Here is a 15,005-nt window from a genome sequence, read left to right as displayed (position 1 = left end):
ATGATAAATCGTGTTTCTGTCGAAACATTTTAGTGGCTTAGGACGCCATGTTTTTTGACGTAGCTTCGCTTGGCGCAAACTGTATTGAAAAGTAAGGATAAATTAAAAAATGTAATAACGCAATTGTATTAAGAATTAAATTGTCTATCAATCCCTGTCCACCCTATATTTTTTAGTCACGTTTATGAGTATTTATGTATAAGAGTAGATCACTGTCTAAGTGGCGCAAGGACGTTTTCTTTACCAGCTTGTCTACATTTCACATTGTCTAACCATGATTTTGGTGGCTAAATATAAACATTTTCGATCAAACTGTATATGCATGTTGTAATGTGATGTTACAGGAGTGTCATCGGAAGAATTCTGAGAAGGTTAGTGAAAAAATTAATATCTTTTGGCGATGTTGACTTTTATCGCTCACTTTGGCTAGAATCAATGCTGGGCTGCTAATTGCTATGTGCTAAGCTAATATAACGATTTATTGTGTTTTCGCTGTAAGACACTTAGAAAATCTGAAATATTGTCTGTATTCACAGGATCTGTGTCTTTCGATTCGTGTATGCTGTGTATTTTTACGAAATGTTTGATGATTAGTAGTTAGGTAAACACGTTGCTCATTGTAATTATTCTAGTCCATTTGTGATGGTGGGTGCAATTGTAAACTATGCCATATACCTGAAATATGCACTTTTTTCTAACAAAACCTATCCCATACCATAAATATGTTATCAGACTGTCATCTAATGAGTTTTTTTGTTGGTTAGGGGCTATAAATATCTTAGTTTAGCCGAATTGGTGATGGCTACTGGTGTTGGTGGACAAATAAAAGATGGTGGAATATGCTAATGTGTTTTTAGGTAATAGATGTACATCTTTACATATTGTGTCTTCCCTGTAAAACATTTTAAAAATCGGAAATGTTGACTGGATTCATAAGATCTGTGTCTTTCATTAGCTGTATTGGACTTTAATGTGTGAAAGTTAAATATTTTAAAAAAATATTTTTTTTGAATTTCGCGGCACTGGTTTTTCAGTGGGGGGGGGGGGGGGTGCCGCTAGCGCCACGCTGATCCTAGACAGGTTAACATGTTGCAGTACAGTTTACTAAAGTAGAAGCTGATCTATTGTTTGTAGGTACTGTATTTTCGCTTGGTAATGAGTAGTAGGCCTAAGTAATTATATAAAAGTTGCTAAATCCTGTGAAACACCTAGTAACTACGTTGTATTTATGCAGATATTACATGTACTCTGTGGTGTACTAGCGTGTTTATGTATCACTTGGATGGCGCTCTCAGAAGCTGACGATTAGATTGTCTGGATGGGTAATGTACTGTATAAGTACACCTTAGTTTCAAGTTACTTAGTTGCAAATGAGAACTTGTTCTCAACTAGCCTACCTTGTTAAATAAAGGTGAAATAAAAAATAAATAAAAAAAAGTAAGTACCCCACAAAATCCACTCAATTTTAACTAACTTTAAGTCCAGTGTAACATATAGTAATTACATTGTACATAGGCAAACATTACATGTACTATGCTTTGAAATAGTGTCTTGTTCCTCATCTGAGATGAAACTCGTATTAAATATGTTTTCGCAAGATCAACCAAGATAAGCTAGATGGTGCGCTTTATTATGGGGACAAGTGCTAGCAACAACGTTGACTGGAGGTATATTTTGAACATCGCACCTTCATAGTTAAGTAATTAAAGTCCATTGAGCATAGGCTATAATCTCTCAGATACCAAGTGAAACCCAGGGATCCCAACCCTTGTGGGATCCCACAGTTGTTAATGAATCAGATGCAGCTGTGAAGAAGCGAAACACTGTGTGGGTGAATTTAGTGGAAACCTGCCCATTTGTAACAAGCATGGTGACAAGCATTCGTTGTTATACTTCTGTAATTACAGACCGCAATTACTACCAGGTACATGTTGTTATTACATTGTAACTATGAGTCGTTACAGTTAACTACACTACGTGTTAGTGTAACTACACTGTAATAAGGCCCCTTAAAAGGAAGGGTTATTTTACATCAAATTACTATCTCTTTAACCCCTTACTCTCTCTGTAACCTCTGACTCCCTCTGTGACGCCTGACTCTTTATGTGACGCCTGACTCTTTATGTGACGCCTGACTCCCTCTGTGACGCCTGACTCTTTATGTGACCTCTGACTCCCTCTGTGACGCCTGACTCTTTATGTGACGCCTGACTCTTTCTGTGACGCCTGACTCTTTCTGTGACGCCTGACTCCATCTGTGACGCCTGACTCTTTATGTGACGCCTGACTCTTTATGTGACGCCTGACTCTTTATGTGACGCCTGACTCTTTATGTGACGCCTGACTCTTTATGTGACGCCTGACTCTTTCTGTGACCCCTGACTCTTTCTGTGACCCCTGACTCTTTCTGTGACCCCTGACTCTTTCTGTGACCCCTGACTCTTTCTGTGACCCCTGATTCTTTCTGTGACGCCTGACTCTTTCTGTGACCCCTGACTCTTTCTGTGACCCCTGATTCTTTCTGTGACCCCTGACTCTTTCTGTGACCCCTGACTCTGTGACCCCTGACTCTTTCTGTGACCCCTGACTCTTTCTGTGACCCCTGACTCTTTCTGTGACCCCTGATTCTTTCTGTGACCCCTGACTCTTTCTGTGACCCCTGACTCTTTCTGTGACCCCTGACTCTTTCTGTGACCCCTGATTCTTTCTGTGACCCCTGACTCTTTCTGTGACGCCTGATTCTTTCTGTGACCCCTGACTCTTTCTGTGACCCCTGACTCTTTCTGTGACCCCTGACTCTTTCTGTGACCCCTGACTCTTTCTGTGACCCCTGACTCTTTATGTGACCCCTGACTCTTTCTGTGACCCCTGACTCTTTATGTGACCCCTGACTCTTTATGTGACCCCTGACTCTTCTGTGACCGCTGACTCTCTTTGGTCTTCAGACTGAGCCATCTGTCCCTTCCAGCAGCACTGGCAGGGAATCAGAGAAAAAAACATTCTGATATTAACAGAGCAAACAGGAAGCCAGAGAAACAAACATTCTGTTATGATCAGAGTAGACAGGAAACCAGAGAAACAAACATTCTGTTATGATCAGAGCAGACAGGAAGCCAGAGAAACAAACATTCTGTTATGATCAGAGCAGACAGGAAACCAGAGAAACAAACATTCTGTTATGATCAGAGCAGACAGGAAACCAGAGAAACAAACATTCTGTTATGATCAGAGCAGACAGGAAACCAGAGAAACAAACATTCTGTTATGATCAGAGCAGACAGGAAACCAGAGAAACAAACATTCTGTTATGATCAGAGTAGACAGGAAACCAGAGAAACAAACATTCTGTTATGATCAGAGCAGACAGGAAGCCAGAGAAACAAACATTCTGTTATGATCAGAGCAGACAGGAAACCAGAGAAACAAACATTCTGTTATGATCAGAGCAGACAGGAAACCAGAGAAACAAACATTCTGTTATGATCAGAGCAGACAGGAAACCAGAGAAACAAACATTCTGTTATGATCAGAGCAGACAGGAAACCAGAGAAACAAACATTCTGATATTAACAGAGCAGACAGGAAACCAGAGAAACAAACATTCTGTTATGATCAGAGCAGACAGGAAACCAGAGAAACAAACATTCTGATATTAACAGAGCAGACAGGAAACCAGAGAAACAAACATTCTGTTATGATCAGAGCAGACAGGAAACCAGAGAAACAAACATTCTGTTATGATCAGAGCAGACAGGAAACCAGAGAAACAAACATTCTGTTATGATCAGAGCAGACAGGAAACCAGAGAAACAAACATTCTGTTATGATCAGAGCAGACAGGAAACCAGAGAAACAAACGCTCTGACCGTGGTGGAAAAAGAACCCAATTGTCATACTTGAGTAAAAGTAAAGATACCTTTAATAGAAAATTACTCAAGTAAAAGTTAAAGTCACACAGTAAAAGTCTAAAAGTATTTGGTTTTAAATATACTTAAGTATCAAAAGTAAATGTAATTGCTCAAATATACTTAAGTATAAAAAGTAAAAGTATAAATCATTTCAAATTCCTTATATTAAGCAAACCAGACAGCACAATTTATTTGTATTTTTTTCATTTACGGATAGCCAGGGGCACACTCAGACATAATTGACAAACAAAGCATTTGTGTTTAGTGAGTCCTCCAGATCAGATACACTAGGGATGACCAGGGATTTTCTCTTTAAGTGTGTGAATTAGACCATTTTCCTGTCCTGCTAAGCATTCAAAATGTACCGAGTACCTTTGGGTTGTCAGGAAAAATGTATGGACTAGAAAATACATTATTTTCTTTAGAAATGTAGTGGATTAAAGTGAAAGTTGTCAACAATATAAATAGTAAAGTAAAGTACAGAATAACTACTTAATTAGTACTTTCAAGTGTTTTTACTTAAGTACTTTACACCACTGCGTTCTGATATGAACTGTGCAGACAGGAAACCAGAGAAACAAACACTCTGATATGAACTGTGCAGACAGGAAACCAGAGAAACAAACACTCTGATATGAACTGTGCAGACAGGAAACCAGAGAAACAAACACTCTGATATGAACTGTGCAGACAGGAAACCAGAGAAACAAACACTCTGATATGAACTGCGCAGACAGGAAACCAGAGAAACAAACACTCTGATATGAACTGTGCAGACAGGAAACCAGAGAAACAAACACTCTGATATGAACTGCGCAGACAGGAAACCAGAGAAACAAACACTCTGATATGAACTGTGCAGACAGGAAACCAGAGAAACAAACACTCTGATATGAACTGAGCAGACAGGAAACCAGAGAAACAAACATATGCAGCATCCACTGGGCAAAAACTGGGTGAATCAATGTTGCTTCAACGTCATTTCAACAAGAAAAACAAAAACACGTGAGTATGCTGAATCAACGTCAACTGATTGGATTTGGAGAAAAAAAAAGTAATCAGCATATGGTAATTTTTTTATTTTTTTTCATACAACTCTTCACCTAAAATCCAATGACATGGTGAAATATTTTTGTTGATTTTCATTGATCTCAACCAAATGTACACAGAAACTTCACGTTGTTCTGATGTCCGGTGGGCATAGTGTTGGGGTGCCAGTGACTGGATAAAGAGAGAAGGCTATGGCTGCAAGGCAGAACTACCTGAAGAGAACTTATTTGAAATAAAGAAGACCTTGAAATTGATCTCCTTTGCTTAGATCATGTGAATTTTCTGTCGTCCTACTAAGGCGGTCTTTGTGTTTCGTCTTGGAAAGAGGCACAGCTCCAGAGTCTATCAGCTCTGACACACACACAGTGTGTGTGTGTGTGTGTGTGTGTGTCTGGGGAGTTTGAGAAAGGTGGTTGAACACAGTTCCTTTGGCTCTGTAGCATGTTTCACGTATATGTTCACTGACACATGGCTGAGCTGTTGGGGTAAATTCAACACTTAACTCTTTGGTTTTAGTTTTCAGTTGAAAATGTTGGACTTGTTCTGTGAAATTGTGTCTTCGTTATAAGTCATGAAGAAATAGACTTCTGGAATAGCATTTTTTAATTATTCATCTACACTTTCCTTTACATTAGGTATCATTGCAACATATTTATACAATAACAGCATGTCATACATTTTTACCAGGTATTTGTTACATATTTCTCACAAGAATACATGTTATTCATAGATGGATAAACATACTATATGTTATTCCACTGGTTTGTACAGTACTTTCTTTAAAAAAAAAACTATTTAAGGTAGAGTGTAGCCAAGCATTCTAAGCAGCTTTCCCGGGTGCCTCAGATCACACACCACTGGTGATTAGCAGCCACACAGCCATCCAACCACCAATTTCCATGGCTGAAGCTCAGAAGCCATTTTTGTGCCAGAGGGCTCACGACACGTTAGCTTCCAAAGTCTTTGTGTTCTGACAGTGACCCAACTCCAATGGTGAGAAGCAGCCCGTAAAGCTCAGGAACCATTTTTGTGCCAGAGGGCTCACGACACGTTAGCTTCCACAGTCTTTGTGTTCTGACAGTGACCCAACTCCAATGATGAGAAGCAGCCCGTAAAGCTCAGGAACCATTTTGTGCCAGAGGGCTTCCAGTGGGTCTGTGAGCTGACAGTTAACATGTGGCTGGATGATGCTCAGTGCTTCATGGTTGATTATTGATGGTATTTCATGTTTACCTTCACCTTTAGGCTGGCTCTATACTGTCTGACGGCTGACCTTTAGCTGGAGGGAATTAAAAATGTCTGTAAGTCTGTTCCTACACACACACACACACACACACACACACACACACTGGAAGTCGGTAAATGTACACACGCACACTTAGAGTGAAAGTGGTAGGTCTCTGCAGTCTATAATCACGTGGGTGTGTATGCGTGCGTTCGTGTATTGGCGTGGCATGTGTGTGCATAAAGGCCTGCGTATGACATAAGTAATTGACAGCCTTAGATATTTTATCATCAAAGCTGCAGATGTACTGTAGTTGACAGAGTGGCTGTGTAGCTGACACATAAAACAGTTCTCAGTCACCAAAGAGGCATTTATGTAAAGTCACTGGGGATCTGAGACCAACGGCAAAAAAAACAATGGTTATTTATGAAGCCTGTTAAAAGCAACCAGAGCTCATCGTTTCTCTTCAAAATGCAACGTATTTTCGATGAATGTCTGCATGGTTAATTCCACGTGGTTAAAGGGTTTATAACAGATACGACACAAAGGGTTAAGTTAAGGTATTCGTTCCGGTTAGGGCTATGGCATGGGGAAGTCTTAAAGGTGAACTTCCTTCAATCACCAATTATTCATTGTAAATAATACTTTTGTTCTTAACTGACTTGTCTAGTTAAATAAAGGTTAAATACAAATAGAATGCGTTTCTTCCGGTGCTCATTAAGAAATGCAGTGACCGTTACTAAAGCCCAAACGAGAATTGTCTTCGGGATGTGGTTTAACGTGAGTGTTTCTTGGGTGTGTCCTTGCAATTCAATCACAATAAAACAAACAAGGGCAGTAGTGAGTAACTTAGTGTCAGCGAGGTAAGGTAAACTAGCTTTGCTGTGGAGAGAAGTTTTGATGTTGAGGACTTCTTCTCCCTCTCCTGACTGACTCGCCATCTCAAGATAATCTGTTAATTCAGTTCTGTGTGTAGGTTAAAGCCTGTTTAGCCAACCTGACAGCAGCTTGGGGATAGCTACAGCTGGCTAGCCTATCTAGCTAGCTGATATTTCTCTGTCAAATCACAGTTATGCCAAGATGGCAAGAAGTACCAGTGTCTGGAATGGGTTTTATGAGACACCTTGCTATGAAAAGAGATTGCGACTCGAAGTTTTATCACGTCACGTAAAGACATGTTACCATGGAACTCTGATGTCAGCACAATTTTACATAGTTAACTGGGAAGTTTTGTCTCGTCTCGTATCTCCTTATATCCAATGTTAGATCTTTCCCGGGGGACAAGTCCCAGAACAAATATCCCTGCAGGTATAGATGTGGAAATTACACAAACATGGCCAGTTTGAGTGTAGATACATTTATCAACAGACAAATTGATGGGTGTGTTCGTGTTACAAAGACAAAACATTTTCTGCTGTTAACAGGCTATTATATTGATTTGTTTATGAAGGCGCTATGCCTACACTTTACCTAGTAAATTAAAATAAGTTATGTGTAGAGGAAACCACAAATAGGAACACAAGGAACACAGACATCTTATGGTAGAACTTCAGCTGTCCGAGAAGTAACATGGCATTCAGTTCTATTTCTTTAGTCTAGTCTATGTCTTGTGTCTGTCTAAACACACTGACATGAACAGCTCTCTGGGTGAGGTTCTGTCTAACACACTGACATGTACAGCTCTCTGGGTGAGGTTCTGTCTGTCTAACACACTGACATGTACAGCTCTCTGGGTGAGGTTCTGTCTGACACACTGACATGAACAGCTCTCTGGGTGAGGTTCTGTCTAACACACTGACATGTACAGCTCTCTGGGTGAGGTTCTGTCTGTCTGACACACTGACATGTACAGCTCTCTGGGTGAGGTTCTGTCTGACACACTGACATGTACAGCTTTCTGGGTGAGGTTCTGTCTAACCACACTGACATGTACAGCTCTCTGGGTGAGGTTCTGTCTAACACACTGACATGTACAGCTCTCTGGGTGAGGTTCTGTCTGACACACTGACATGTACAGCTCTCTGGGTGAGGTTCTGTCTAACACACTGACATGTACAGCTCTCTGGGTGAGGTTCTGTCTGACCCACTGACATGTACAGCTCTCTGGGTGAGGTTCTGTCTAACCATACTGACATGTACAGCTCTCTGGGTGAGGTTCTGTCTGACCCACTGACATGTACAGCTCTCTGGGTGAGGTTCTGTCTGTCTAACACACTGACATGTACAGCTCTCTGGGTGAGGTTCTGTCTGACACACTGACATGTACAGCTCTCTGGGTGAGGTTCTGTCTGTCTCACCACACTGACATGTACAGCTCTCTGGGTGAGGTTCTGTCTAACACACTGACATGTACAGCTCTCTGGGTGAGGTTCTGTCTAACACACTGACATGTACAGCTCTCTGGGTGAGGTTCTGTCTGTCTAACACACGGACATGTACAGCTCTCTGGGTGAGGTTCTGTCTGTCTAACCACACTGACATGTACAGCTCTCTGGGTGAGGTTCTGTCTGTCTGACACACTGACATGTACAGCTCTCTGGGTGAGGTTCTGTCTGTCTGACACACTGACATGTACAGCTCTCTGGGCAAGGTTCTGTCTGTCTAACACACTGACATGTACAGCTCTCTGTGTGAGGTTCTGTCTGTCTCACCACACTGACATGTACAGCTCTCTGGGTGAGGTTCTGTCTAACCACACTGACATGAACAGCTCTCTGGGTGAGGTTCTGTCTAACACACTGACATGTACAGCTCTCTGGGTGAGGTTCTGTCTGTCTAACACACTGACATGTACAACTCTCTGGGTGAGGTTCTGTCTGTCTGACACACTGACATGTACAGCTCTCTGGCTGAGGTTCTGTCTAACACACTGACATGTACAGCTAGCTGGGTGAGGTTCTGTCTAACACACTGACATGTACAGCTCTCTGGGTGAGGTTCTGTCTGTCTAACCACACTGACATGTACAGCTCTCTGGGTGGGGTTCTGTCTGTCTAACCACACTGACATGTACAGCTCTCTGGGTGAGGTTCTGTCTGTCTAACCACACTGACATGTACAGCTCTCTGGGTGAGGTTCTGTCTGTCTAACACACTGACATGTACAGCTCTCTGGGTGAGGTTCTGTCTAACACACTGACATGTACAGCTCTCTGGGTGAGGTTCTGTCTGTCTAACACACTGACATGTACAGCTCTCTGGATGAGGTTCTGTCTAACACACTGATATGTACAGCTCTCTGGGTGAGGTTCTGTCTAACACACTGACATGTACAGCTCTCTGGGTGAGGTTCTGTCTGTCTAACACACTGACATGTACAGCTCTCTGGGTGAGGTTCTGTCTGTCTGACACACTGACATGTACAGCTCTCTGGGTGAGGTTCTGTCTAACACACTGACATGTACAGCTCTCTGGGTGAGGTTCTGTCTAACACACTGACATGTACAGCTCTCTGGGTGAGGTTCTGTCTGTCTAACACACTGACATGTACAGCTCTCTGGGTGAGGTTCTGTCTAACACACTGACATGTACAGCTCTCTGGGTGAGGTTCTGTCTGTCTAACACACTGACATGTACAGCTCTCTGGGTGAGGTTCTGTCTAACACACTGACATGTACAGCTCTCTGGGAGACGTTCTGTCTAACCACACTGACATGAACAGCTCTCTGGGTGAGGTTCTGTCTAACACCACTGACATGTACAGCTCTCTGGGTGAGGTTCTGTCTGTCTAACCACACTGACATGTACAGCTCTCTGGGTGAGGTTCTGTCTAACCACACTGACATGTACAGCTCTCTGGGTGAGGTTCTGTCTAACACACTGATATGTACAGCTCTCTGGGTGAGGTTCTGTCTAACACACTGACATGTACAGCTCTCTGGGTGAGGTTCTGTCTGTCTAACACACTGACATGTACAGCTCTCTGGGTGAGGGTCTGTCTGTCTGACACACTGACATGTACAGCTCTCTGGGTGAGGTTCTGTCTAACACACTGACATGTACAGCTCTCTGGGTGAGGTTCTGTCTAACACACTGACATGTACAGCTCTCTGGGTGAGGTTCTGTCTGTCTAACACACTGACATGTACAGCTCTCTGGGTGAGGTTCTGTCTAACACACTGACATGTACAGCTCTCTGGGTGAGGTTCTGTCTGTCTAACACACTGACATGTACAGCTCTCTGGGTGAGGTTCTGTCTAACACACTGACATGTACAGCTCTCTGGGAGACGTTCTGTCTAACCACACTGACATGAACAGCTCTCTGGGTGAGGTTCTGTCTAACACCACTGACATGTACAGCTCTCTGGGTGAGGTTCTGTCTGTCTAACCACACTGACATGTACAGCTCTCTGGGTGAGGTTCTGTCTAACCACACTGACATGTACAGCTCTCTGGGTGAGGTTCTGTCTAACACACTGACATGTACAGCTCTCTGGGTGAGGTTCTGTCTAACCACACTGACATGTACAGCTCTCTGGGTGAGGTTCTGTCTAACCACACTGACATGTACAGCTCTCTGGGTGAGGTTCTGTCTAACCACACTGACATGTACAGCTCTCTGGGTGAGGTTCTGTCTAACCACACTGACATGTACAGCTCTCTGGGTGAGGTTCTGTCTAACACACTGACATGTACAGCTCTCTGGGTGAGGTTCTGTCTAACCACACTGACATGTACAGCTCTCTGGGTGAGGTTCTGTCTAACCACACTGACATGTACAGCTCTCTGGGTGAGATTCTGTCTAACACACTGACATGTACAGCTCTCTGGGAGAGGTTCTGTCTAACCATACTGACATGTACAGCTCTCTGGGTGAGGTTCTGTCTAACACACTGACATGTACAGCTCTCTGGGTGAGGTTCTGTCTGTCTAACACACTGACATGTACAGCTCTCTGGGTGAGGTTCTGTCTAACACACTGACATGTACAGCTCTCTGGGTGAGGTTCTGTCTGTCTAACACACTGACATGTACAGCTCTCTGGGTGAGGTTCTGTCTGTCTAACACACTGACATGTACAGCTCTCTGGGTGAGGTTCTGTCTGTCTAACACACTGACATGTACAGCTCTCTGGGTGAGGTTCTGTCTGTCTAACCACACGGACATGTACAGCTCTCTGGGTGAGGTTCTGTCTAACACACTGACATGTACAGCTCTCTGGGTGAGGTTCTGTCTAACCACACTGACATGTACAGCTCTCTGGGTGAGGTTCTGTCTGTCTAACCACACTGACATGTACAGCTCTCTGGGTGAGGTTCTGTCTGTCTAACCACACAGACATGTACAGCACTCTGGGTGAGGTTCTGTCTAACCACACTGACATGTACAGCTCTCTGGGTGAGGTTCTGTCTGTCTAACACACTGACATGTACAGCTCTCTGGTTGAGGTTCTGTCTGACACACTGACATGTACAGCTCTCTGGGTGAGGTTCTGTCTAACCACACTGACATGTACAGCTCTCTGGGTGAGATTCTGTCTAACACACTGACATGTACAGCTCTCTGGGAGAGGTTCTGTCTAACACACTGCCATGTACAGCTCTCTGGGAGAGGTTCTGTCTGTCTGACACACTGACATGTACAGCTCTCTGGGTGAGGTTCTGTCTAACCACACTGACATGTACAGCTCTCTGGGTGAGGTTCTGTCTAACCACACTGACATGTACAGCTCTCTGGGTGAGATTCTGTCTAACACACTGACATGTACAGCTCTCTGGGAGAGGTTCTGTCTAACACACTGCCATGTACAGCTCTCTGGGTGAGGTTCTGTCTAACCATACTGACATGTACAGCTCTCTGGGTGAGGTTCTGTCTAACCACACTGACATGTACAGCTCTCTGGGTGAGATTCTGTCTAACATACTGACATGTACAGCTCTCTGGGAGAGGTTCTGTCTAACCATACTGACATGTACAGCTCTCTGGGTGAGGTTCTGTCTAACACACTGACATGTACAGCTCTCTGGGTGAGGTTCTGTCTGTCTCACCACACTGACATGTACAGCTCTCTGGGTGAGGTTCTGTCTAACACACTGACATGTACAGCTCTCTGGGTGAGGTTCTGTCTAACACACTGACATGTACAGCTCTCTGGGAGAGGTTCTGTCTAACCACACTGACATGTACAGCTCTCTGGGTCAGGTTCTGTCTAACACACTGACATGTACAGCTCTCTGGGTGAGGTTCTGTCTAACACACTGACATGTACAGCTCTCTGGGTGAGGTTCTGTCTAACACACTGACATGTACAGCTCTCTGGGTGAGGTTCTGTCTGACATACTGACATGTACAGCTCTCTGGGTGAGGTTCTGTCTAACACACTGACATGTACAGCTCTCTGGGTGAGGTTCTGTCTAACACACTGACATGTACAGCTCTCTGGGTGAGGTTCTGTCTAACACACTGACATGTACAGCTCTCTGGGAGAGGTTCTGTCTAACCACACTGACATGTACAGCTCTCTGGGTCAGGTTCTGTCTAACACACTGACATGTACAGCTCTCTGGGTGAGGTTCTGTCTGTCTGACACACTGACATGTACAGCTCTCTGGGTGAGGTTCTGTCTGACACACTGACATGTACAGCTCTCTGGGTGAGGTTCTGTCTAACCACACTGACATGTACAGCTCTCTGGGTGAGGTTCTGTCTAACACACTGACATGTACAGCTCTCTGGGTGAGGTTCTGTCTGACACACTGACATGTACAGCTCTCTGGGTGAGGTTCTGTCTAACACACTGACATGTACAGCTCTCTGGGTGAGGTTCTGTCTGACCCACTGACATGTACAGCTCTCTGGGTGAGGTTCTGTCTAACCATACTGACATGTACAGCTCTCTGGGTGAGGTTCTGTCTGACCCACTGACATGTACAGCTCTCTGGGTGAGGTTCTGTCTAACCATACTGACATGTACAGCTCTCTGGGTGAGGTTCTGTCTGTCTAACACACTGACATGTACAGCTCTCTGGGTGAGGTTCTGTCTGACACACTGACATGTACAGCTCTCTGGGTGAGGTTCTGTCTGTCTCACCACACTGACATGTACAGCTCTCTGGGTGAGGTTCTGTCTAACACACTGACATGTACAGCTCTCTGGGTGAGGTTCTGTCTAACACACTGACATGTACAGCTCTCTGGGTGAGGTTCTGTCTGTCTAACACACGGACATGTACAGCTCTCTGGGTGAGGTTCTGTCTGTCTAACCACACTGACATGTACAGCTCTCTGGGTGAGGTTCTGTCTGTCTGACACACTGACATGTACAGCTCTCTGGGTGAGGTTCTGTCTGTCTGACACACTGACATGTACAGCTCTCTGGGCAAGGTTCTGTCTGTCTAACACACTGACATGTACAGCTCTCTGTGTGAGGTTCTGTCTGTCTCACCACACTGACATGTACAGCTCTCTGGGTGAGGTTCTGTCTAACCACACTGACATGAACAGCTCTCTGGGTGAGGTTCTGTCTGTCTAACACACTGACATGTACAACTCTCTGGGTGAGGTTCTGTCTGTCTGACACACTGACATGTACAGCTCTCTGGCTGAGGTTCTGTCTAACACACTGACATGTACAGCTCTCTGGGTGAGGTTCTGTCTGTCTAACCACACTGACATGTACAGCTCTCTGGGTGGGGTTCTGTCTGTCTAACCACACTGACATGTACAGCTCTCTGGGTGAGGTTCTGTCTGTCTAACCACACTGACATGTACAGCTCTCTGGGTGAGGTTCTGTCTGTCTAACACACTGACATGTACAGCTCTCTGGGTGAGGTTCTGTCTAACACACTGACATGTACAGCTCTCTGGGTGAGGTTCTGTCTGTCTAACACACTGACATGTACAGCTCTCTGGATGAGGTTCTGTCTAACACACTGATATGTACAGCTCTCTGGGTGAGGTTCTGTCTAACACACTGACATGTACAGCTCTCTGGGTGAGGTTCTGTCTAACACACTGACATGTACAGCTCTCTGGGTGAGGTTCTGTCTGTCTGACACACTGACATGTACAGCTCTCTGGGTGAGGTTCTGTCTAACACACTGACATGTACAGCTCTCTGGGTGAGGTTCTGTCTAACACACTGACATGTACAGCTCTCTGGGTGAGGTTCTGTCTGTCTAACACACTGACATGTACAGCTCTCTGGGTGAGGTTCTGTCTAACACACTGACATGTACAGCTCTCTGGGTGAGGTTCTGTCTGTCTAACACACTGACATGTACAGCTCTCTGGGTGAGGTTCTGTCTAACACACTGACATGTACAGCTCTCTGGGAGACGTTCTGTCTAACCACACTGACATGAACAGCTCTCTGGGTGAGGTTCTGTCTAACACCACTGACATGTACAGCTCTCTGGGTGAGGTTCTGTCTGTCTAACCACACTGACATGTACAGCTCTCTGGGTGAGGTTCTGTCTAACCACACTGACATGTACAGCTCTCTGGGTGAGGTTCTGTCTAACACACTGATATGTACAGCTCTCTGGGTGAGGTTCTGTCTAACACACTGACATGTACAGCTCTCTGGGTGAGGTTCTGTCTGTCTAACACACTGACATGTACAGCTCTCTGGGTGAGGTTCTGTCTGTCTGACACACTGACATGTACAGCTCTCTGGGTGAGGTTCTGTCTAACACACTGACATGTACAGCTCTCTGGGTGAGGTTCTGTCTAACACACTGACATGTACAGCTCTCTGGGTGAGGTTCTGTCTGTCTAACACACTGACATGTACAGCTCTCTGGGTGAGGTTCTGTCTAACACACTGACATGTACAGCTCTCTGGGTGAGGTTCTGTCTAACACACTGACATGTACAGCTC

Source organism: Salvelinus fontinalis, chromosome 22 (assembly GCF_029448725.1).
Source record: "Salvelinus fontinalis isolate EN_2023a chromosome 22, ASM2944872v1, whole genome shotgun sequence".
NCBI classification, from domain to species: Eukaryota; Metazoa; Chordata; class Actinopteri; order Salmoniformes; family Salmonidae; genus Salvelinus; species Salvelinus fontinalis.
Note: the sequence above shows the minus strand (reverse complement) of the source record.